Source organism: Aotus nancymaae, unplaced genomic scaffold (genome assembly GCF_030222135.1).
Source record: "Aotus nancymaae isolate 86718 unplaced genomic scaffold, 86718_ANA_hifiasm-v0.15.2.pri h1tg000019l, whole genome shotgun sequence".
Taxonomy (NCBI): domain Eukaryota; kingdom Metazoa; phylum Chordata; class Mammalia; order Primates; family Aotidae; genus Aotus; species Aotus nancymaae.
Window position 1 is genome coordinate 23,247,019 of NW_026988431.1, and position 24,628 is coordinate 23,271,646.

A 24,628-nucleotide genomic window follows, 5' to 3' on the forward strand; every position below is an offset into this window, starting at 1 on the left:
CATTTTCTGTCCTGAATACTGCTTTGCTATCAGTGTATGTTAGTGCCCATTGGTGTCACCAAGCAGGGCTGTATGTAAGCTTTTATTCTTAAAATTTTTTTCTTTGGGTAATATATTAGACCGTCTTATGTATAATTTCTGCAGCAAAATTTTCCTTATGAACCATTCCTCTCCCTTAAACATTTCTGTGTCTTCTAGTATGTATACTAATAAATGACTTACTGAGTAAATGAGTTATAGATTATCAGTAAATGAGTTTTTAATCAGAAAAGTAAATTCTGTGTTAAAGAAAATCAAATCTGGTGAAGGCGTTTTATGTATAGTTAAAACTGCTTTTGTTTGATCATTCCTTTTTTTTATTGAGGAGGAACATTGGTAGTGTTACTCAGAGAAATAATCTGAAATTTGCCTATTAAGTTGGGTTCATTTTAATTGGACCAACTGAATTAATATATATGTTCAACAAATAATTTAAAAATTATGTGGCTAAAGAATGCAAAATGGTTTTACTTGGTACATATATTTTTAGAAAGCTGGAAAAGTATTCTCTTCCACTACTGTATCAGAGTATTTGGGAAAATCTGATTGTGAATCTCCATTTTAATAAATTTCTCAAGTGATTTTTAATATGCACACTAAAGCTTTAGAACCACTACTACATTCCCTACTGATGGCTTTTACGCTATTGGCTTCTGACTTTTGTGATAGAACCCCCTGATGGAACCCTCTTTTTTTTTCCATATTGGGAAAGGATGGAAGTAAACTGAATAAGCTATTCTTAATGACCTGCTATTCTCTGTACCATGAAATTTTCAAAGCTCAGGTCAGCCTTAGGACAGTGAGATCTGTGAATAGCCTTCTGCTCTAAGTCTTTCCTCAGCTGGCTCTCCTATGGTAGAGGAACATGTGATGTTAATAGTGATGTACAACTATGTATCTAGTCAGAATCTTCACTTACATTCTCTAAAATGTTAATACTTATAGCAAGGTAGGAAATACTGGTGAGAAAATATTACCAGTAGGAAATATCAGCCAGGATTGTAACCAAGGTTGATTTACTTTAGAGCTCAGGCTCCTGACAGTACACATGCTATCCTACTTTTTAGTGGAAAGGGCTTGGGCTGTAGGTTCAGGGAACCTTAAATTGGAAGTATGACTCTTATCACTTACTTGCTTTTATTTTTTATTATTATTAGTTTTATTGTACTTTGGGCTCTGGGGTATAGGGGCACATCCTGCATCCTGCAGGATTGTTGCGTAGATACATACATGCCATGGTGGTTTTCTGCCTCCATCCCCCACCGCCACTCTGTCGCCTACTTCAGGCATTTCTCCCCATGTTATCCCTTCCCATCCTCCCCGCTCCCCCACACCTGCTGTCCCTCCCCTCCCCTCCACTTACTTGCTTTTCTAACAACTTTACACTTCCCTAACTTCAGTGTCCTCATCTGAAAAATGGGCTTGATAATTTTTACATTTTAAGATTGTTGTGAAGATTGATAACCTAAAGCATATTTTTAGAGTGCTTAGTATACCTCTGTCCCAGAGCAGGCATTTCAATAAATGGCGACTATTATTCAGCATTTAAGATAAGACATAAAATGCAAATAATGCCCCATGGAGTTAACCAATTTTAGGCTAAACGAGTTTGCCAGATTATAAAATATCATATACTTTTTTGTTGTGGCGTAATAGCTAGAAACTAGGAAGTTATTGGATGTGTGAAGAGAGTTTCCTTTGCGAAGAGAATGTATTTAGACCTCCATTTTTTTTGCAATTACCCATATCCTGGCAAATTCTAAATGTATTTCCTTTGCGAAGAGAATGTATTTAGACCTCCATTTTTTTTGCAATTACCCATATCCTGGCAAATTCTAAATGTATTTCTAACTCAGTGTGTTCAGGTTCTCTAGAGGGACAGAACTAATAGAATATATATATAGAGAGAGTATATATATATATATATATAATATTATACATATTCTATATATATATATATATATATATATATATATATATATATATATATATTCTATTAGTTTATTACATGATCACAAGGTCCCACAGAAGGCCGTCTGCAGGATAAGGAGCAAGAAGAGCCAGTCTGAGTTGCAAAACTAAGGACTTGGAGTCTGATGTTCAATGGCAGGAAGCATCTAGCATGAGAGAAAGATGTAGGTTGGGAGGCTAGACCAGTCTCTCTTTTTACATTTTTCTGCCTGCTTACATTCTAGCCACACTGGGAGCTTATTAGATTGCACCCAGATTAAGGATTGGTCTGCTTTTCCCAGCGTACTGCCTCAATGTTAATCTACTTTGGCAACACCCTCACAGACACACCCAGGATCAATACTTTGTATCCTTCATTCCAGTGTAGTTGACACTCCATAATAACCATCACAAGTCCACCCCTTGTCAACTTGAACCCATACATGTCTCCTGATAAAAAACCCATACATAATCCATGCAAAGTCTTACATAATCCTTATATAAAAACAATAATAAAGTTATAATTATGCCTAACATAATACAACTGTTCTTTGTTGTATTATGGAAATACACCAATTCCCAACCCAAATACTATTGCATATAGTTAACAATACTTAAATGCTGATATGAAGTCAGTAAATCTTATGTCACATGATAAAGGAGAAAGGAATTAAAATGAAGATATTTTCTTAGTGTAAGTGAACACATGCACAAACGTCTTTAACAAAAGAAGGAGGAAATACTCATGACAATTACAGTCCACATTTCTACAGCTGGTTACATGATTGTAGCTGGTATTGATTTTGCGCTTGTATTGATGACTGCCTTTTACTGCTACCTCTTCTGTATTCCCTTTGCCTTCAGCAAGCACCTCAACCGGTTGTGGTTTTTTCCCCTGGTGGAGTGACCCAAACCTTCACTCCTGAGGGTTCTAAACCATTCGTAGTCCTGCCTTGATTGAGCTGTTTCCCACTGACCTTAATCACAAGGCATGGTAATACTAAGAGACGCCCTAATGGATCTCCTGTATTCCATACTCTTCCTTACCTCCATTGTGGAGTAGTAGACTGATGTCATCATGATAGTCCAGGTCATTTACCCCAGTCAACACCATAACTCCTTTCTTAGCCTGTTGGCTTGAAGGTAGGAGGAGCCCAAGGTGTCCTGGCGGCAATCTTAACTTCCAGTTTAATGGAATCATTGTTCTATCTCCTGGTGCCAGTATTCCTCCCTCTGGAACTAAGATCTCTAGGCCAGCAGAATGTAATGTTGTGGGAACAGGAAGCAAAAATTTTGCTAGTGGATCACTAGGGGTGATGGTTAGTGGTGCCACTTTACTTCCACCCCTTGATTCCTGGATCTGTGAATCCTGGCTATGGGAGAAATAGTACCTTATGATGGATGCTGTTTCAAAGCATATACAGCATTCTGGAGAACTTTTCCCAAGCCCTGCAAAGTATTGTCACTTAGTTGACGTTGTAATTGTGACTTCAAAAGGCCATTATACCATTCTGTCAATCCAGCTGCTTCAGGATGTTGCAGAACATGGGAAGACCAGTGAATTCCATGAGCATGAGCTCACTGCCACATTTCTGTAGCTGTAAAATGAGTGACTTGGTCATAGAGTGCTGTGTGGAATACCATGACAGTGGATAAAGCATTTCATGAGTCCATGGGTGCTAGTCTATGCATTGCGTGCAGGATAGGCAAACCCATATCCGGAGTAAGTTTCTAGTCGATTGAGGACAAACCTCTGCCCTTTCCATGAGGGAAGAGGTCCAATATAATCAACCTGCCACCAGGTAGCTGGCTGATCACCCTGAGGAATGGTGCCATATCAAGGGCTCACTGTTGGTTTCTGCTGCTGGCAAATTGGGTACTCAGCAGTGACTGTAGCCGGGTCAGCCTTAGTGAGTGGAAGTCCATGTTGCTGAGCCCATGCTCCATCACTGCCATCATGGCCACTTTGTTCATGGGCCCATTGGGGGAATGACAGGGGCAGCTGGGGAAAGAGGCTGAGTCATGTCCACACAAAGGGTCATCCTAGCCACTTGATTATTAAAATCTTCCTCTGCTGAGGTGACGTAGTCTTCTATTTCTCTGTCAACTGATCATAGGGAACGCCCCATGAGATCATCGGTGCAGGCTAGGGGAGAGAAGGCAGGGTGGCAGGAGTGGAGACCATGGGCATTTGAGCCACTTCCTCATGTAACGTATTTGTGCCTTCAGGACCTACTCGAGCCCTATCATGTATATACCACTTCCATTTGTTGATGGAATGCTGCTATGCATGAACCACTTTATGGCTAGATGTGTTAGAAAGCACCCAGTTCATGATAGGCAGTTCAGGTAGCATGGTGACTTGATGACCTATAGTCATCCATTCAGTTTCCACCAAAGCCTAGTAACAGGCCAAGAGCTGTCTCTCAAAAGGAGAGTAGTTATCCACAGAAGATGGCAGGGCCTTGCTCAAAAATCCTAGAGGCCTCCACTGTGATTCACCTATGGCATCCTGCCAAAGGCTCTAAACAGCATCTCTATCTGCCACTGACACCTCAAGCACCATTGTATCTGCTGAATCATATGGCCCAAGTGGCAGACCAGCTTGCACAGCAGCCTGGACCTGTTGCAGAGCATTCTCCTGCTCTCGACCCCACTCAAAACTGGCAGCCTTTTGGGTCACTTGACAAATGGGCTGGAGTAACACACCCAGATGTGGAATGTTTTGCCTCTGAAATCCAAATAGGCCCACCAGGCGTTGTACCTCTTTCTTATTCGTAGGAGGTACCAAATGCAGCAACTTATCCTTCACCTTAGAAGGAATATCTACAGGCCCCACACCACTGGATCCCTAGAAATTTTACTGCGGTGAAAGGTCCATGAATTTTAGTAGGATTTATTTCCCATCCTGTGGCACGCAAATGTCTCACCAGTAAGTACAGTGTGTTTGCTACTTCTTGCTCGCTGGATCTGGTGAGCATAATGTCACCAATGTAATGGACCAGTATGATATCTTGTGGAAGCAAAAAGTGATCAAGATCTCTCTGAATAAGATTATGACACAAAGCTGGAGAGTTGATATACCCCAGTGTATCAGGACAGTAAAGGTATATTGCTGGCCTTGTCAGCTGAAGGCAAATTGTTTCTGGTGGGCTTTACGAACAGGAATGGAGAAAAAGGCATTTGCCAAGTCAATGGCTGCATACCAGGTACCAGGAGATGTGTTAATTTGCTCAAGCAATGAAACCACATCTGGTACAGCAGCTGCATTTGGAGCCACTACTTAGGTAAGCTTATGATAATCTACTGTCATTCTCCAAGGTCCATCTGTCTTCTGCACAGGCCAGATGGGAGAATTGAATGGGGATGTGGTGGGAATCACCATCCCTGCATCTTTCAAGTCCTTTATGGTGGCAGTAATCTCTGCAATCCCTCCAGGAATGTTTACTATTTTTCTAGGTAATGACAGCTCTAATGGCTTCCATTTGACCTTTCCCACTATAACTGCTGTCACTCTACCAGTCAGCCAGTATAGGGGTTCCGCCATCTGCTAAGTATGCCTGTGCCAATTAGGCATTCTGGCACTGGGGAAATGGCCACAGGTTGAGTCTGGGGACCCATTGGACCCACTCTAAGTTGGACCTGAGCTAAAACTCCAGTGATTACCTGACCTGCTTAAGCCCCTGCTTTAACTGGAGGACCATAGTGACGTTTTGGGTCCGCTGGAATCAACATCAGCTCAGAGCCAGTGTCCAGTAGTCCCCTGAAATATCTGATCATTTCCATTTCCCCAGTGCACAGTTACCCTGGTAAAAGGCTGTAGGTGTCCTTGGGGAAGGATTTGAGAAAGATTCACTGTATAAATTGTTGGTAATGGAGTGAGGTCTTTCCTCAAAGGGACCCAGCCTCTCCTTCATTCATGGGTTTCTGGGTCTGTAAACTGGCTCAAGCCTGGAAATTAATTGAGGGGCCATGATTCTTTGTTTTTATGATTCACATTAGTCTTTTATCCATTTGACCTAGAAGTTTTCTGCTTGTATAAACTAAGTTGGAATGCAGCAGGCTTCCTATCAAATTCACTTCTAGGAATACCATGATTAATTAGCCAGTGCCAGAGCTCTACATGAGTCAGACTATTCTGATCGCTGCTTTGCCTTTGCTTTCCATTATGATAGCTATGCCTACCTTGCCTTAGATGCTTGTGTGCCACCACTTGGCCCCTGCCACCTTGGGATCCAACTATTCCCATTGTATTTCAATTTTGTAGTTGAGTGACTGCAGTTCCCACTGTTAGATCTGACATATAGAGAAGAGCAATTACAGGGCTCTTCAAAGATGCAGGTGCTGTGCTCATAATTCTCTTTCACAAGGCATTGGTCAAGGGTGTATCTTCTGGACCCTCCCAGTTGGGATGAGTAGATATAAAGTCACTAATCCATTCCATCATCGCAATCTCCCTAAGCCTTTGGATCCTTTCCTCTACATTAAACCAAGAGAAATCATGCATTTCCAGTTTGCTCATAGTGGGCCTTATTTTAATCCATATTTCAACCAACCAAGCAAATAAACCAGTAGAACCTTTCTTTAACTCCCTGAGCTGCAACACTAAATGCAGAGTCCCTACTTAGTGGGCCCAAATTAATAAATTCAGCCTGATCCAACTCTGTGTTCCTTCCACATTATCCCACACCCTTAATATACATTTCCATGCCTGTTCTCCACATTTCTGTTTATATAAACTAGAAAACTCAAACACTTTTTTTCAAGTATAGTATACTTCATCATGGGTCATGCTCTCAACCTCACCTCTGGGGCCTGCCGGGACTTTAGTTATAGGCCTAGAAGCAAACGGGTGTTGGGGGGTGCTGGTCTCACACCTGCTTTTGGACCTTTGCACTTGCTGTGCTACATACTGGAATACTTCCCATACCTTTCAGATCTCATTTCAAACAGTCTTTCTTAGACCTTTGCTGATCTCTGGGCTATATCATATCTCCTTATATAAAATCTCGTGGCTCCTTCTTCCCATATTTTAAAATTGCATTTATCTCCGTTTGCAGGTAGGTATTTGCATGGTTATTGGATGCTGTTTGTTTCCCCAATTAAAATGTAAGTTTCATGAGGGCAGAGACAATTTCAGTCTTTACAAAGGTTTAGAATGGCCCTGACAGTAGACAACAAATATTAAATGACTGAAATGCATAATGGGGCAATTAAAATACAAAGTGATTAATTCTGAAGTGTATTAGACTGTTTTCACACTGCTGATAAAGACATACCCAAGACTGGGCAATTTACCAAAAAAGAGGTTTATTGGACTCGCAGTTCGATGTGGCTGGGGAGGCCTTGCAATCATGGTGGAAGGTGAAAGGCATGTCTCACATGGCAGCAGACAAGAGACGAGAGCTTGTGCAGGGAGATTCTAATTTTTAAAACCATCAGATCTTGTGAGACTTATTCACTATCACAAGAACAGCATGGGAAAGACCTGCCCTCATGATTTAGTTACCTCCCACTAGGTCCATCCCTCATCACATGGGAATTCAAGATGAGATTTGAGTGGCGACACAGCCAAACCATATCATAAAGTGAGCTAAGTATAAATGAGATCACAGTGTTGGCATGTTAAGCATTGTTATTTGGGAATACTTAAGTTATTGTAGCACTGGTTTGATAAGCTGTTGAAGCCAAGAGCTTAAGACCAGCTTGAGCAACAAAGTGAGACCCCCATTTCTACAATAAATAAATAAATAAAGGCATAAGTAGTATTTTGAATTACCCAATATGCTTAAAATCTTCTCAGAATTTCATTGTGTTGTACTTGAATGAACTTTACAACAAAAACTTGCCCCTTTTATTGAATCTGCACAATATTTGAAGTTTATAATTCAAAAAGGTTATCACTGGTTATATACAAATTTATGTTTACTTATATTACTTATGTTTACAATTTGTTTATTTCCTTTATGTGGAATGTGTTTATTTTAGTTGTCTAAGGCATAAAACCTTTAAATTTCTACCAACTTGTTAAAACAAGGAATAGATATTTTAGTAGGTTACTTAGCTCTTATGAAAGTTAGAAAGAAATCAAAAAGGTTTAAGTAATATTGAGATTATGCTTTTATGTTGACTTTTTATATTGGGCCTTTACTACATGACTATTGTTGGCAGATTGAAGTGTATTTGTGAAAACTCCTAAGACTTTAGTATTTCATTGAAAATTGGTTTCGCGCTGTTGTTTGCTTTTTAAAATTAGTGCTCTCAATAAGATTTTGGTTTTCATCTATCCTGAATTCTCCCTAAGAGTGCACAACTTCAAAAAAAGAGGCATAGTCAGCAGAAAAAAGAGGTGGTCTGAGCATTTGTGTGTTAAATATGCATGTTAATTAGGAAAACAATTAGAAAAATATGAAAACAGATGTTACATAAATTATTGCAGTCCCAGGGCAGCAGTAACTTATACACTGACAATAATTTTTATATGTGCACGTATATATCTATTTCTGGATTTCTCAATATTTATGTAATTCCTAAGAGAATAACTAGAAAAAGAACTGGTATATCCTTTCAGTGAGACTATGGTAAACATTCCTGCTGCATATGGATTTTTGAGAAAGTTTAGTTGTTTCATATAGTCTTACTGTAGAGGTGGTTTTTTTGCGTTTCCTAATTCTGCCCATAGTGTTCTTTTTTTTCCTCCTTTCTTGGTTTCTCTGATGGTATGTCTATTTATTCTTTGATTGGCTATATCCTGTCACAACAGGGAGGTTAATTAAGGATCTTGGTAGTGTAAGAAATTGAAAATCGGCCTAAAATAAAAAATTGGTCTAAAGTATGTATTTAGAAATAAAACACATTATAACTATTAATTATAGTGTTACTTTTTCTTCTTGTTACATCTTCTGTTGGCCATCTCTCTGAAGAAATGGCCAACAGTAATGACATACTACTATGACAACACATATTGGTACTTAAATACAGATTTCATCAAATACACATGTTGGAGTAGTTGAAAGCTATTTGAATATCTTTTATTCTAAACAGCCATCCAAAGAATAAAAATGGTCTATATTTTTACAAAATTAAGATGAGAAATAGTCATGCTTTGTTTTAGTGGTATAGCAATTTTTAGTTTAGCCATACATGAAAAAGCATGAATATAGTGCTGTGCAAGAACAGCTGATGATATTTAGATATTTTCCATATGTGTAATATAATTTAGAAAAGTATTGTTTGTTACTTTTCAAATTACAGTGGAAATTAAAATAAAATGCAACATCACAATGTAATGCATAATTCTCTTTACCAAGCAGACAAACAAAATATGAATTCTATTCAATAAAATGAGTATATCTAAAAGGGCAAAAAACTGTTTCTGGAAATCCCGTTTTCAGAAGTGTGCTTTTGTTATTCGATTTTAGTAGAATGTCATACTAAAATGTGTTTGAAATAATTAATTCCTATCGAATCTCAGTAAGTTTCAGTTAGAATCTGTCATCTTGTTTTTCAGTTACATGTTATTGATTTATGTTTTACATTATATTAGCGAAGTCCTGCTATCTTTTTGTACATGCACGAAGCCACCAGTAAGCTCTTAACAGGTTGTTGAACCTTGAGAACTAATAAGAGAATGAAATCTAGAGGAAGTTGATGTTTAGTAATTTTTGTTATTAAGAGGATTTTTACTTAAATTGGATAGCCTAGTGAAGAAATTTAGTTATTATTCTTAGAGATTTTATGTAAATATATCTATGTCTATGATTATTTATGGAGGTGTATTAGTAAAGATGATAAAAGTTTTTTCTTTTTATCTAGAAAAAGGCTGTGAAAATTAATTTTAGCACCTAAATAATATTCACTTGTCATCACTGATGCATCTATATTCTAATTTTATATTTTATTAATGCTTTGGAATCCATTTTCAATGAAATTTCTTTCACATTTGTTTTCAAATGTCAAATTTCCATTTTTTATATTATGTGATTTTAAAATGTGATACTATTTTACTATGTGTTAGAATAGTAGGTTCCTTATTTCAACACTTTTATGTCATTTCAGTGCAAAGTTAAATGAAGTAAGAAGTGATTGTTTTATAGTGAAGTCTGTTGTTTTTCTATGATATCTGTAAAGTGCCGTTTATTTTTGGTATTACAAAATGCTTCTCTTTCTTCCAGGAGTCAAAATAGGCGAAGGAAAGAGTGATTAATGAGTAGTCTAACATTTGTCCTCTAAGAACTTAAATATTTTGATAGGAATTTTTTTTTTAGACTGCCTTTTGAATTGTTTAATATTAATTAGTGTTCCTCCTGGGATTAGAGCATTTGAAGCTATTTTATTTATTTGTTTTTCTAGGGAGATGCTGTTTTTCCAGCAACTAAGTTGAGGAAGGACTTAGCTCGTCTCTGTTTCTTGATTCCTCTTCAATTCTGTTTGCTAACCAAGACTTGTGTTTGGAGAACTCTATTGTACTGAGCCTAAGTCAACTTCGATCTATAACAAGAACATGCATTTTCACATGTCAACCAGATTTGTGGACCAGTAAAGTTCTCCTGAAAGGTAAGCATACATATATATTCAAAATATACATTTTAAAATAGAATACTCTCAGTACCCTTACCACAATAATGTGTTCCATAGATATTTGTGCAAAAAAAAAAAAGTATTTGTGTGTACTTCTGCCAAATTTAGATTGAAGACTTCTTCAGGGAATAGTGTTGCTCCTGCAACACAGTTATTCAGTTTCCTGATCTGTTTCTGTCTTACCTCCTACTTTCAGTCACCAGTTTCCATTCTTTTCCCTTTGCTCATTGTTTTTCTTCTCAGTTGGCTGGATCTTCCAGGTGTCTTTTTAAAATGTTTTTCCAACAGCAGACTTCAGCACTTTCCTTAGGGAACACTTTTTGTATCCGCAGGCCTTTTATTTTCTATTCTCTGCCCCACAACATTTTTTAAAGGAGTAGGAAATTAGAATAATTGAACTTAGAGTTGAAGGTATATCAGATAACATTCACAATTGTTTTCCCCATTACAACCCATAGAAAGGAATAAAATGTATATTTATGGGCCGAGTCCTATAGGTATAAATGAAACTGAAACAAAAGTTTAATTCTTACCCCAACTACCTGGGATATGTTGTATGCTGTATTATACTATGTTCTTTGTATATTTTATTTAATGCTTCCTGGTATGTGTCACTTAAGCAGTTTCAGAAACCCAGCTTTAGATCATTTGAATGTTTGTTCATCAATGATTTGTTGAGAGAGTTAAAATAAATGAGACAATTTCTTTTCTGCATCAATGAAGCTGCCTTTTCCCTTGTCTCTTCTGTGCTTCTCATCTCTTTCCCCATTCAATATAAGCGATTAAATGACTTAAGAACTGGGTTACTGCTGGGAAACTCAGCAGTCCTTACTGGGTTCTTTTATAGTAAGAAGTACACAAGTATTGAGATCTCAGAATTTTAAAGAAGAATAAATCTTTGATATAATCATATCTTTATAGTAAAATGTATATTTCTTTATTCTCTTCTGGTTTGTTTTGTCTGTCTAAATTGTATGTGCATCCTGATGCCCTTAAATCATTCTTGGTCTGAAACATGTTTAACTTTTTACATCCTTATTATCAAGTTAGAATAACCCAGATCCTTTCCCAAAGTGGTTTCTTCTAGTACCCATTCCCATTTTATTTAACACTTGTCTCCTTTGAATAAATTATAGGCATTTTTTTTGGTGATTTATTTTTTGTTAGAAAGTTTGGTAAATATAGGAAAACATAAAAAATATAAAAATTACCCCTAATCCAGGCCGGGCATGGTGGCTCACACCTGTAATCCTAGCACTTTGGGAAGCCAAGGTAAATGGATTGCTTGAGCTTAGGAGTTGGAGACCAACTTGGGCAGCATAGCAAATCCCCATATCTGTCTAAAAAATAAATGTTAACTTAAAAAAATTAAAAGAAAATTATTTTGAATCTTATCATACAGAGATGAAGTGATATACCATTTTAAAAATCTATTACATTTAGCTTTACTTGAATTTAATAGAGGAAAAAAAAACCTGAAACTTAAAGAATTACTAAACCTTAGATAAGCTCCCCACCTCCAAACCATAAATACTAGTTTCTGAGAGACTTCCAAAGTTAAATTAACATTATGAACATCTTTGGAAATCTTTACTCTGGAAATAAAAAATAGAAAGAGTGAACTGAAAGGAGATTGTCTTTTATTTTAAGGTAATCTATTGAGGTGAAATTAATATAACACAAAATTCACCATTTTGAAGTGAACAATTCCATGGCATTTAGTACGTTGACAGTGTTCTGCAACCTTCCATCTCTGTCGAGTTTGGAACATTTCCATCATGTCATAGTAAAGTATTACCTGTTAAGCAGTTTGTCTTCATTCTGCCTTAGCCCTAGGTTCTGACAGCCATCAATTTATATTTTGTCTCTATAGATGTATGTGTTCTGTATATTTAATATGAACATAACCATATAAGATGTGATGTTTTATGGGTGGTTTCTTTCATTTAACATAGTATTTCCAATTTTCACGTTGTAGTACTTATTACTTCATTACTTTTCTTGGCTGAATGCTATTCCATTTGTTTATCCATTTATTCGTTCATATACATTTGGTTTGCTTCCACTTTTTGGTTTCTCTAAATAGTGCTGCTATAAATGTGTGTACATGTACCTGTTCAAGTACCAATTCTCTGTTCATATGAGTATGTACCTAGGAATGGAATTGCTAGGTCATATCGTAATTCTATGTTTAACTTTTTGAGGAACCTCCAAACTGTTTCCCATGGCAGTTGCATCATTTCACATTCTTGTCAGCAGTGTATGAGGGTCCTACTTTCTTTGAGATAAAGTCTTGCTCTGTTGCCCAGGCTGGAATGCAGTGGCGTGATCTTAGCTCACTGCAACCTCTGTCTCCCAGGTTCAAGCGATTCTCCTTCCTCAGCCTCCTGAGTAGCTGGACTACAGGTGCATGCCACCAAGCTTGGCTAATTTTTTGTATTTTTAGTACAGATGAGTTTTTCCATGTTGCTAAGACTGGTCTCAAACGCCTGAGCTCAGGTATTACTCCCACCTCAGCTTCCCAAAGTGCTAGGATTACAGGCATGAGTCATTGCACTTGGCCAGGTTCCACTTTCTCTACATTTTGCTAACACTTATTATTTTCAATATTTTTGATTATCAGGATATCTTATGATTACTGATAAATGACTTTTAACAAAGTAGAGAAATAATAATATATTTCTTATATATTTAATTAATTTCTTTCTTTCTTCTTTTTTTTTTTTTTTTGAGATTGGGTCTCACTCTGTCTCCCAGGCCAGAGTGCAGTGGTATGATCTCAGCCCACTGCAACCTCTGCCTCCTAGGCACAAGCAATCCTCTCACCTCAGCCTCCCAAACAGTGGAGACTACAAGCATGAGCCACCATACCTAGCTAATTTTTGTATTTTTGTAGAGATGGGGTTTTGTCATGCTGCTCAGGCTAGTCTTGAACTCCTGAGCTCAAGTGATCCACCTGCCTTGGCCTCTCAAAGTGCTGGATTATAGGCATGAGCCACCACGCCTGGCCCGTATTTTATTTCTTATTTAGCAATTACATTTCTCATATAGAGATTACACATCATTTTAGAATATCACTTGGTTCTGTTTTCTCTCCAGAACTACCTGACCAGTAGACATATTTTTCCCAGAATAAAAGTTTCTTACTTCATTTGTTCAAAATCATTTATTTTCTTTCACATATTTATCATTTTTTTGGTATATGTGTAATTTTTTTAATCAGAGTTTTAAATTGCCATTCTTTTTGTTTACTGCTCATGAGAGATTTATGCCTGTATTTTTTTTTTGATAGTGCACCATAGTTGTACTTTTGGGCTCCTAAATCATAAAGTAACATTTTCGTAAAGTTATTTACACTCTTTTTGAAGAAATTTCTCAACCTTAACCTTCTATTTAAATTAAACCAGAACTTCCTTGGCCTTTTGCTGGCATGTCTTTCTGAGATTTCTTTTCACTGTACTACTGAGTTAGTTGTACTGCTTTTTGTATCCCATTTTGGTCATCATCCATAGATTCCTTTCATTACAACTTCAGAAATGCTAAATGGAAAATGAATTTTCTGAGTTGTGCATATTAGAAAAATTTTTAATTTTATTTTCACAGTTGATTGATTATTTAGCTGGGTGTTATGTTTCTAGTTTAAAATGATTTTCCTCTGAACTTTGAAAGCTTTGCTTTAATTTTTTCTACTATCCGTTATTCTTCCTGTGAAATTTGAAGCTGGTCTTACTCATTGAGGACTGTTTTAGGAGTTATCACACTGAAAACAAAATGGATAAAAATCCTTAACTTGATTAAGCTTACATCCAGGGTGGAGAAGTTGATAACTAGCAGGATAAATAAATAAAATATGTAGTACCTTATATAGTGATTCTGTGAAGGAAGATAAAGCAGCTGGTCAGAGAGAGTTTGGAGTATAGGGAGAAGAGTGGAAATTTTAAATCGGGTGGTCAAGGAAAGCCTCACCGATAAGGTAACATGTGAGTAAAGACCTCAGGGAGGTGAGAGAGTGAGCTGAAGGATCATCAAGTGCAAAGGTCCTGAGGCAGGAATATTAACGATGTATTCACAGAACAGCCTCGAGGTCAATGTGGCTGCAGCAAAGTGAGTAGAGAGTAGTACGGAGTAAATAGAGTTGTAACTGGGAATCTAGGTCTTTTAAGAAATTAGATTTCATTTTGAATGAGATAGGAAGCCATTAGTGAGTGTCATTATCTGCTTTGTAGTTTAAAAGAAATACTGGCTGCCAGCTTGAGAATAGATTTTCAAGGAGCAAGGGCAGAAGCAGAGAGACCATGTAGAGGATTCAAGGTGATAGATAATTTTGGTTTGGATAACAGTATATGCTACTGGATTGGATTTGAGTTATGCAAGAAAGAGATGAGTTAAGAATTACTCCAAGAGTGCTTGGCCCGAATAACAGAAAATGTAGAGAGCTTCATTTAATAAAGAAGGGAAAGATTATATGATAAAAGGAGTACATTTGGGGGAGAGGATCAGGAGTTTCATTCTGAATATGTTAAGTTGAGATGTCTGTCAGGTAGAAAGCTCAAGGAGACAGTTAGACACATTGGTCCAGAGTTCAGTAAAAGAGGTCTGAGATGAAGGAAGAACTGTGGAAATTGTTAATTGTAGATAGTATTTAAAGGTATGTATTAGTCCATTTTCATACTCTGTGAAGAAATACTTGAGACTGGGTAATTTATAAAGAAAAAGTGGTTTAATGGACTCACAGTTCCTCATGACTGGAGAGGTCTCACAGTCATGGCAGAAAGTGAAGGAGGAGCCTGTCTTAACATGACGCAGGCAAGAGAGCATGTGCAGGGGAACTGTCCTTTATGAAACCATGAGGTCTCATGAGACTTACTCACCATCACAAGAACAGCATGGGAACAACCCTCCCCCATGATTTGATTACCTCCCACCAGGTCCCTCCCATGACACGTGGGGATTATGGGAGCTACAATTCAGGATGAGATTTGGGTGGGGAGACAGCCAAACCATATCAAGATGTAACATTGATGCTGTACAGTAAATATAGATAGAGAAGATTTAAAATTTTAGCCTTGGGGCATCTTTAGTAAAGGGGTTAGGAGAAGAGGAAGAATTAGTAGAGGTTAGAGAAGAAAACTCAGTGAGGTTAAGAGAAAAAGTCATTTGTCTTTCAGAATATCTGAAAGTGATGTAAATGTTTGAAGGAAGGAAGAGTGCTCATCTGTGAAAATCTTGTTTATAGGTGAAGTTAAAGATGGACTACTAGGTTCAAGGGAGAGTGGAAGGAGAAACACATGTGGCAGCTTAAAGGGGAAGTTGGAGTGAAGAAAGGATTTTTTTAAATAGGAGAGATATAGCATACTAATAGGAGTGTTCCAATAGAGAGGAATAAACTGATGATGCAAGAAAGAGTGGAAAATTGTTAAAGCAGTGTGTGCAAGTAGATCACCTTAAGTAGCAGCATGGATGGTTTATTCTTAGTAAGAAGGAAGGCAGAGGTTACGGCACAGATCCATTGTTAAAAAGCATTCGGTTGAGCTTTGTGCTATCTCCAGGATACGTTATGTACAAGCAGCGTGATTACTTGCTTCCCACTTCTTTAGGCTTATCCTGTAATTCTCCTTTATGGCTTTTTCTTTAATAGGTTATGTAATGTATGTAAATGTATAGTGGTTCCTAGTTTGGGAATTCTGTGGTTAAAAAATTCTGTTAATAGAATTAAGGCTTACAATAGTCATTTATGAATTATACACCTCTTGATTTTTTAAAAAGTTTCAAGTTTGTAAATATTTCTGTAAAATGCTCTAGAGAACCATCAAACACTCTAAGAGCAGAAACAGGGCCATCAAAATTCTTTCTTATACCGGGTTGGGAAGTTGATGGTTCAAATTCACTTACCAGAAAATGATAAAGTACTTCATGTCATGGATTGCTTGAACAAGGGTAAAATTGTAATTGTAAAAAACTCTATGGATGCCAAGTGTCTATTGTTCTTTATGATTCATATTTCTCCTAGTCACCTCAGCCCTGAAGTACACTTGATAAATATGGGATACAATAATGGCATTAGAATTCTCGCATTTTCCTGTTGGTATAATGTGATCTCTGCTATTTCTCTCTTGTGCTTCTGAGTTGTAATAGTGTTGCCCTTCGTATTTTTTTTTTTTTTTTTTTTTGCGACGGAGTTTCGCTCTTGTTACCCAGGCTGGAGTGCAATGGCGCGATCTCGGCTCACCGCAACCTCCGCCTCCCGGATTCAGGCAATTCTCCTGCCTCAGCCTCCTGAGTAGCTGGGATTACAGGCACGCGCCACCATGCCCAGCTAATTTTTTGTATTTTTAGTAGAGACGGGGTTTCACCATGTTGACCAGGATGGTCTTGATCTCTTGACCTCGTGATCCACCCGCCTCGGCCTCCCAAAGTGCTAGGATTACAGGCTTGAGCCACCGCGCCCGGCCAGTGTTGCCCTTCTTACCCATTCTTGCTCAAGTTCCCAGCTCTCTATAGTGATACAGTAGTTCCCTCTTATCTGTGGTTTTGCTTTCTCAGTTTACTTTCCGCAGTTTCACTTATCCACAGTGGTAAGTTTCACTTATCCATAGCCACTAATTATGCGGTCAACCACTGTCTGAAAATAGGTGAGTGTAAGATAAGATATTTAGTGGGGGGAGGACTGCATTTACATCATTTTTACTATGCTGTTTTATAATAATTGTTCTATTATTGGTTATTATTTATCTCTTACCTGTTATAGTGCCTAATTTATAAATTCAGCATTATCATTTGTATGCATATACGGGAAAAAACAGGTTTCTGGCATCCACTGGGGGGTCTTGGAATCCCTTATGGATAAGGGGAACCCTGGCTGTAGATAATGCTCATGGTATCCAGTGACATGATTCAAGTTGTATGTTCACTGTGCCCTAATACTGTAGTGCTTAAGAATGATAATAGGTGGTATAGGAGCAGTTAGTTACAAGGGGAAAAAGAAAAGCAGCCTTGTAATTACTGTTCCCTGTAGTGCCTCTAGTGATTTACTTCTTGGGTTTAACTAACTAATTTCAATTTTTTACAACTCCCCACTTTTCCCAAAAACCTGGCAAAATTTCCTTGGTTGCTAAGCTGGAAAACCTTTTGAGTAATACTTCCTATACATCTGTACATTTGCTTGTCCACTTAAGACACCTTTACTAACAGTCAGTATACTTGGCCAGTTTACTTTGCATTCTGTCTTTGGGAGCACCTGCTGTTATGAAGTAATAATTAGAAATAAGATGTCTTAGGCCTCTTATAACCTTATTTTAATTCCCTCTAAATTTAGATTCTAGCTTATTGCATCCCCATTTTAGCAAGAATCATGTTCTTTCTCCAAAAGGAAAAGAGAAAGAACATGATTCTTGCTAAAATGGGGATGCAATAAGCTAGAACCTAATTATTTAGCATCTTATAATTTATCTTCCTCCCTTGGCTTCACATATACATTTCTCCAGTGAGTTACCATTTTAACATCTAGAGCCTGGTTTTGTGATTAGGTTGCTAACCTATGAACCATTTGCAATAAGTTTTCCTTTGTAAACACACACTTGTTTGCAAAAATCCCAGCTATCTTCTGATATGTGCATATTCAAGCTGCTATTTATGTTGATCATTGGACCTCCAAACCCATCATAACAGTTTTCTAAGTTAAACAAAATAAACCATTATTTTTATGAGTTTTTTTTCTACTGGTGATGTATTTTGAGTAACACATATAAAAGTTGATTCTTCTAAAGTATTTTTCATTGAATTGAAAATTTTTAAGTGGAGAAGATATTTGGGAATATAGAGAAAAGGTGAACAGATAATTGTTTGAAGAGTCCCTGCAATGTTGGCAGTTCTGAGAGTAAAATCAATCTGAATTCATCTTTTCAGTTAATCAATAAATATTTATTAACCATTTACTTATGGCAGGTACTCAGCTAACTGGATAATTACTTTTAAAATAATTTATCCTTTATAAGAAGTTTTGCTTTTTTAAATTGGATGATATGAGGAAAATTCTTCTCCTTTTTTTTTTTTTTTTGGCCAAATTGATTGTGATTGTTTTTAGGTTTTCACTATATGTGCAGTAGACATAGCTCTACTGCACATATAGTGACTATCACTTTTGTGATAGACAGCCAACCCTAGATAAAAGAGAAATGTGGAAAATACAAAATCTGTTTCACCTTCTCTTTCTCTTACTCACTTTTACAAGGGCTTAATGAACAGTGAAATTGACCAACAGTTTCACCTCCTTTTCCTTGCAGTTCTAGTAGTCTGTTGTGGCACTTAGTACACCCGAAAGAAGTAGCAGGAAGGTTGATAGACTGAAAGGGAGAAGTTATATGAACATATAATCAGACATTTAGAAAACCCATAGTAATTGAAAGGTGGCTGTATTTCTAATTTACATTCACCTGTGTAAACCACATTTGTTAGATATTTCTATTTTACATAGATATTTGAAGTTTTTACTTCAGATTATTCCCACTTTAGGAGTATTTGTGTTTGTACTGGTTTGTGGTATGAACAGCTGACCCATTTAAAGGAAATTAAAAAAATTTTAATTTGTAATGATTTGACAGTTATGCCATTAACATTACACTCATTAATGAGACAGAATAAGATTTCAGTTCTTAAAAATATGTGCCCCACATTTTATAAGTGGTATAAACAATACTTTTGCCTCAACTTAAGAGTTACTTACTTTATTCGGTGTACTGGTAAACACTGGCTGAAGATTTTTTGAAAGCCCAAATTATTTGGAATATACTTGAAACCTCTGCTCTTAGGTACTTCTGGGTTTTTGCATTATTTAGGCTTAGAAGTTTGGAGTTTGCAATTTCTGTCTTCTAATGACTTAATATATTTATATTAGTATTATTGGAACCAAATAGTTTTACCCACATAATTGCCATTCAGCTCTATCAGTGTGGTATAAAATTTATTGAAATAAGTCATTATTTCCTATGTGAGATAGCCATTTAAAATGTTTTTTACCTGATGAGCATGTATTTTAATTCTCACAGTAGAACGGAGGAATTAAAGTATTTCTATAGCTAAGGGAGAGTGTCAGCTCAAGTTCAATAGTATGATGTTTGACATTAGGCCAAGGATGTTTTCTAAGTTTTAAAAAATGTTTATTGTTACTTTTATAAAATACATGTGCTTTTATTATATCTTATGTGTTAATCTAATTTGCCGTTGAAGTCACTGATTAAGGGGAATTGTGTACCAGTAGGGTTCTAAAACCTTGACATTATTTTAATCTGATAACAAATGGGTTTAAGTTCATGTTCTTTCAGTTGTTGGCAACAAATCTAAACCTGTATTTTTGGGATTTATGAGGATAAGTCCTGCTTTGGCAATCTTGTAGATCCCCAAGAGAATAGTTAAACAGTGATTAATCATTGTTTCTTCACTGAGTGTGCAGAAAAGAATGGAAAAGCTGCATTTCACACTTCTGAAGCAATTAATCCCCATGATCTTAGCCAGGTTTGTCTTGTAGATAAGTTGGGATACAAAATGGTACCTAATTTATCAATGTATGCATGCCATAAAGTATAAAACACACAATTTATTTCATATCATTTATAGTCAAATGTAAAAAAAGAGTGACTTTGCCATATCCAAGAGTGTTTCCTACATTACCTTCATATAAACTAAGTACCAGAGATTACAATGGGATTCCTGTTTATTGTGCACATCTGGTGCAGTCACTATGCATTTTCTCATTCACTTGCTGGCATTTTTAGTGATTGTGGCATAAATCACCTTGCTAATCAGAAACATAAGTGACGGGAAGTCATCTCCTTTTTTTGAACAATGAGAAAAAACATATGGCTTCTAAGACAGTACTTGGCTGTTATACTATTTATGTGGCATTATATTCTGTATTTAGAATTTCATGTTAATTGCAGTAGTTTGGTTGAACGCATTGAACATTCAGGGTTTGTGGTCAGAGTATTTGTTTTATACCTCTTTCATAATAAATAAGCAGGAAAGGTATTTAGAAACTTTTAAAAATTTAATTATCAAGGGGTAGTGAATATAACTTTTTAATCCTTGGCTTTATGATACTTACCCACCTATTCCTACCACTTTCATTTTTCTTATTATTGAATGACAAGAAAAGATTCCTTTTAAATACGTACATTCAAATGAAAATTAATTTGTTCAGAGAAGTTTTTAAAAAATTCTAAATACAAAGCTGGGAAGAGTTTTTGAGATGAAGATGAATTAAAGACAGTATATATTTAAAAATGCTTCTGTGTGTGTTTACTTAGATGCACTGATACAGTAATTCCAAGTTAAAAGTTAGTTTTTAATTATATCTATTTCAAAACGCTGCACTGATCAGAGTAAATATTACTGTCTTTAAAGTACTAAAATGTAATTGATAGTAGTTTGCTTTTGCATTTTTGGTGAATTGCTGTTTATTAGTTGGAATAGCTTTTTGCAGACACTACAGCTTAAAGTAAAAGATGAAAGTAAAGCTTTGTAAAACTCAAGAAATTCTTATATGCAGACTTTAAAGACTGCCTTTAATATCTGTGCTAGAAGGCTTGCTGTAGGTATGATTCCCCGCCCCTCCCTTCAAAGGGTTGTAAATATAATAGCCTTTTATTCTCGATTTTATAATACTTACCTACCTATTCCTTACCAATTTCATTTTTCTTATTATTGAATGGCAAGAAAAGATTCCTTTTAAATGTGTAAATTTCAAATGAAAATTAATTTGTTCAGAGAAATTTGCGTCTTTTACAGTTTTTTCCTATATTACATGTGATTATAAATTAGGCAAATTTTTAATAAATATATCAGCGCTTATTTATTAAAATTTGTGTTATTTCTTTTGAAGTGTTCCCCTTGGGAAGATGTACACATAATCCATCAATCAAAGTACTTTTGGAATGCCTGTTTTTGAAATTTCTGTAGTGGAATTGATGTCTAACTGCTCAAAATAGATGTTTTGAAGGGAGATAAGATTCATTTTGTGTATATATGTTCTAGTATTTTTCTTAAAAAAATCAATCAATCATTCATAATAGCTTGTCTTACACCTTGTGTATACCTTGTAGATAATTGGGCACTATGAATAGAAATACAGTTTTGAAAAACTGCCTGGATTTTAAATAAATGGCCATATTTATCCATTTTGTTTTAGAAATCTTCTGTGATATTGTCTCAAGGACCACCTGCAGCAGGAGTCCACAAATTGAATAAATGCAACATAAGGAGAGGATTTTTTTTTCTGTTGTTGCTTGTTTCAAAAATGCAACCATCCAGATTCTCTATTAAGGTATATTGTGCTATTTTAAATATTATAGTTATAACTGAATTAAGACCTTCTTTCTAGATTAAAATTATCCGTTGCTTAGAATGGACTGAAATCTGTAATTTACTGCCTCACTTCTTGGCCGTTCTTACTTTTTTCATGCTCTTAAAATCTCCATCACCTCTCACCCCTCATTATTTTTTTAAGATTGAGGTGAATTTCTTGTAGAGATCAATTTAAAAGCAATACAATTTTAAACCCATGTGTATGTATTTCCTTTTTCTTCAGCAAAATGTAAAAATTCTAGGAGGATTAGATGTTAAAATCCAAGAATAGTCAATTTAAGGGATGGCTATGAGTATCAAAATAAATGAGGAAAAATAAAGAGTTCTATTCTTAGTAACTGAACATTTTTTTTGGAATTTGTCGGTAATGGAACTTTGAGGAAAAATTTCCTGCATAAAGCACTTGATGGAAAAAATACATTAACCTAAAATATTTGTGTATTCATTATGTTTACAAAGCCAGGAATTTAATTTCTAAATGTTTATCAGTTTTTGAATGAAATTGAATTGCCAGTGATGTTGATATTCACTGTACATTTGGTTTAAATTTTGCTTATATTTTTAGAGAATTTGCATTATTTTCTTTTAGTTCATTCTCTGTCTTATTTACATTCATAGTTTGTTGGTGTATATTACCCTCCAAAGTAAATTCTGAACTGAGTACAGAACTTGCAAGAAAAGTTAATGTTCTTTTCTTATATTCTCATGGCATTAAGAACGAATCCTCCCTATCATAGGGATAACCTTACTGATAGTTCCCAGCTAGACAGGTTATTTCCTGCTGCTCGCCTTTCCAGCATCCCTTTCCTTCCTTGTGTTTGTCTGGAAGTGGCTTTTGGAATGCCATAGAGGTGATATCCCTACGAGTGGTGAAGCTAGAGTGCCTTCTAGTCTCTGAAATCCTGTGGGGTAGGTGGTATGACACTGTTGGCCTAATCAAACCAAAATTCAGGTGAAAATTTTATTTGTGAATTTTTTCCAAGAAAGGGAGGCTTGAATTTGTAAATGGAAAAGCTTCTTTGAGTAGCATATGTAATTCAGAATTTTTATTATTTATTTATTTATTCATACTTTTGGGGCAACGTTTCACTCTGTCACCCAGACTGGCGTGCATGTTGTGATTAAGGTTCACTGCAGCATCAACCTCTGGGACTCAAACAGTCCTCCCACCTCAGCCCCCACTACAGGTGCATTCCACCATGCCTATCTAATTAAAAATTTTTGTAGAGATGGGAGTCTTAGAATATTGCCTCGGCTGGTCTCAAGTCTCCTGGACTCAAGCAATCCTCTTGCCTTGGCCTCCCGAAGTGTTGAGATTACAGGCGTGAGCCATCGCACCTGGGATGTTGGAAATTTTTAATGGAGTATATTAAGTATGAGAAATATGGAACAAGAAAGGGTGTTTGTATTTAAATATTTCAGTCTTTTGTTGTAATGTTTAAGACTCTTTCTGGCTAGCATGTTTCCAGCATGGTCTTCACTTGTTGTTCCTGTAGCAATTCAGCCGTCTCTGGGACTATGGAGGTCAACAGTGTATTGAGGAACTGCAAGTAGTTTGGGTTTGCAAATTGAGTAAGAATGAGACCTGAGACTATAGATACAAAGTCTACATTTTTGAAGAGTCTTGTGGGTTATACCAAAAATTTGGGCTTTTTTTTTTTTTTCCTAGAAGAGGAAAGAAGAATGAAGAGAAGAAATAGTCTCAAATTGCAGTGCTAGGCATTGTGATCTACTGCAGAAATTTAGGCCAAGGAGAGGTGAGATCAGATTTGAATGTTAGAGCTTTTAAGTGAAATTTAGCAATTAAGATGAGAGGCACAATTCAAGAGCTCAGATACTTATAAGGAGACTTTATGCTAAATTAAGTCAGGGTTGCAGGTAAGGGAGAAGAAAGGACTAAATTGACCAGATCTAGTGGTTGATTGCATCTGAGAAGACCAGAAAGGAAATACTGGCATTTGACCTGTGGGAGAGGTTGGTTGATGATGCCATCCCTGCAAGAGAATACAAGAGGAGCAGTTTGAAAGAGGATGACTTCTGTTTGGACATCTTACTGATTAAAGATAGGAGATGGTTGAATGTATGGGATCTCTCAAGGCCAGGAGATAAGTTACTGTAAGAGATATGTACTTGGAATCACTAACATAAATGTTGGCATGAACTTATTTAAAAATTATTTGCTAAGCATTTTCCAAGCACTGTGTTTGGCATTGAGAGAACAAAGATGAGTAAGTGTATTTGATGGGTATCTAAGGTTGCCCAGGGATTATAGGTAGAGATGAGGAGAAGTCCTTGGATAAGTTGACTACTATCAAGCCAAGTGATGGGAAAAGAGAAAGTTGTCAAAGAGATGAAGGAAGGAAACAGTGAATAATGGTTGGCCTGAATGCAGAGCTGGAGACAACAACACGACAGTGTGATAAATAGAGGGGTCAGAAGTGAAGTATCAAAAGTGCTCGTCGAATTTGACATCTCTATCTAATGTGCCTTGGAAAGCAATTGGAGTGGTTTGAAGGAAAAATCAGCCCACAGGGTAGTTGATATATAAATGGGACATGAAGCATTATAGACTATCGGTGAGAGGTACTGTGTTACTATTATCTGAAGAGCTGACTGTTAGAGGGGGACACAGGGCAGCAGAAGTTTGTTGTTCTTAATTTAGAAGAGTCTTCAAAGTGTTTACATATTGGTGAAAAAGGCC

General features: G+C 36.4%; 1 protein-coding gene across 1 annotated transcript in view; it reads left to right on the top strand.

Annotated features, from left to right (window-relative positions):
• Nucleotides 1–24,628, top strand: part of TBC1D5 (TBC1 domain family member 5) — a 561,805-nt gene that overhangs the window by 123,141 nt on the left and 414,036 nt on the right. Inside the window, exon 2 of the mRNA XM_012466733.2 lies at nucleotides 10,342–10,545. The gene's annotated coding sequence lies outside the window, so the exon portion shown is untranslated. The remainder of the gene's footprint in view (nucleotides 1–10,341; nucleotides 10,546–24,628) is intronic.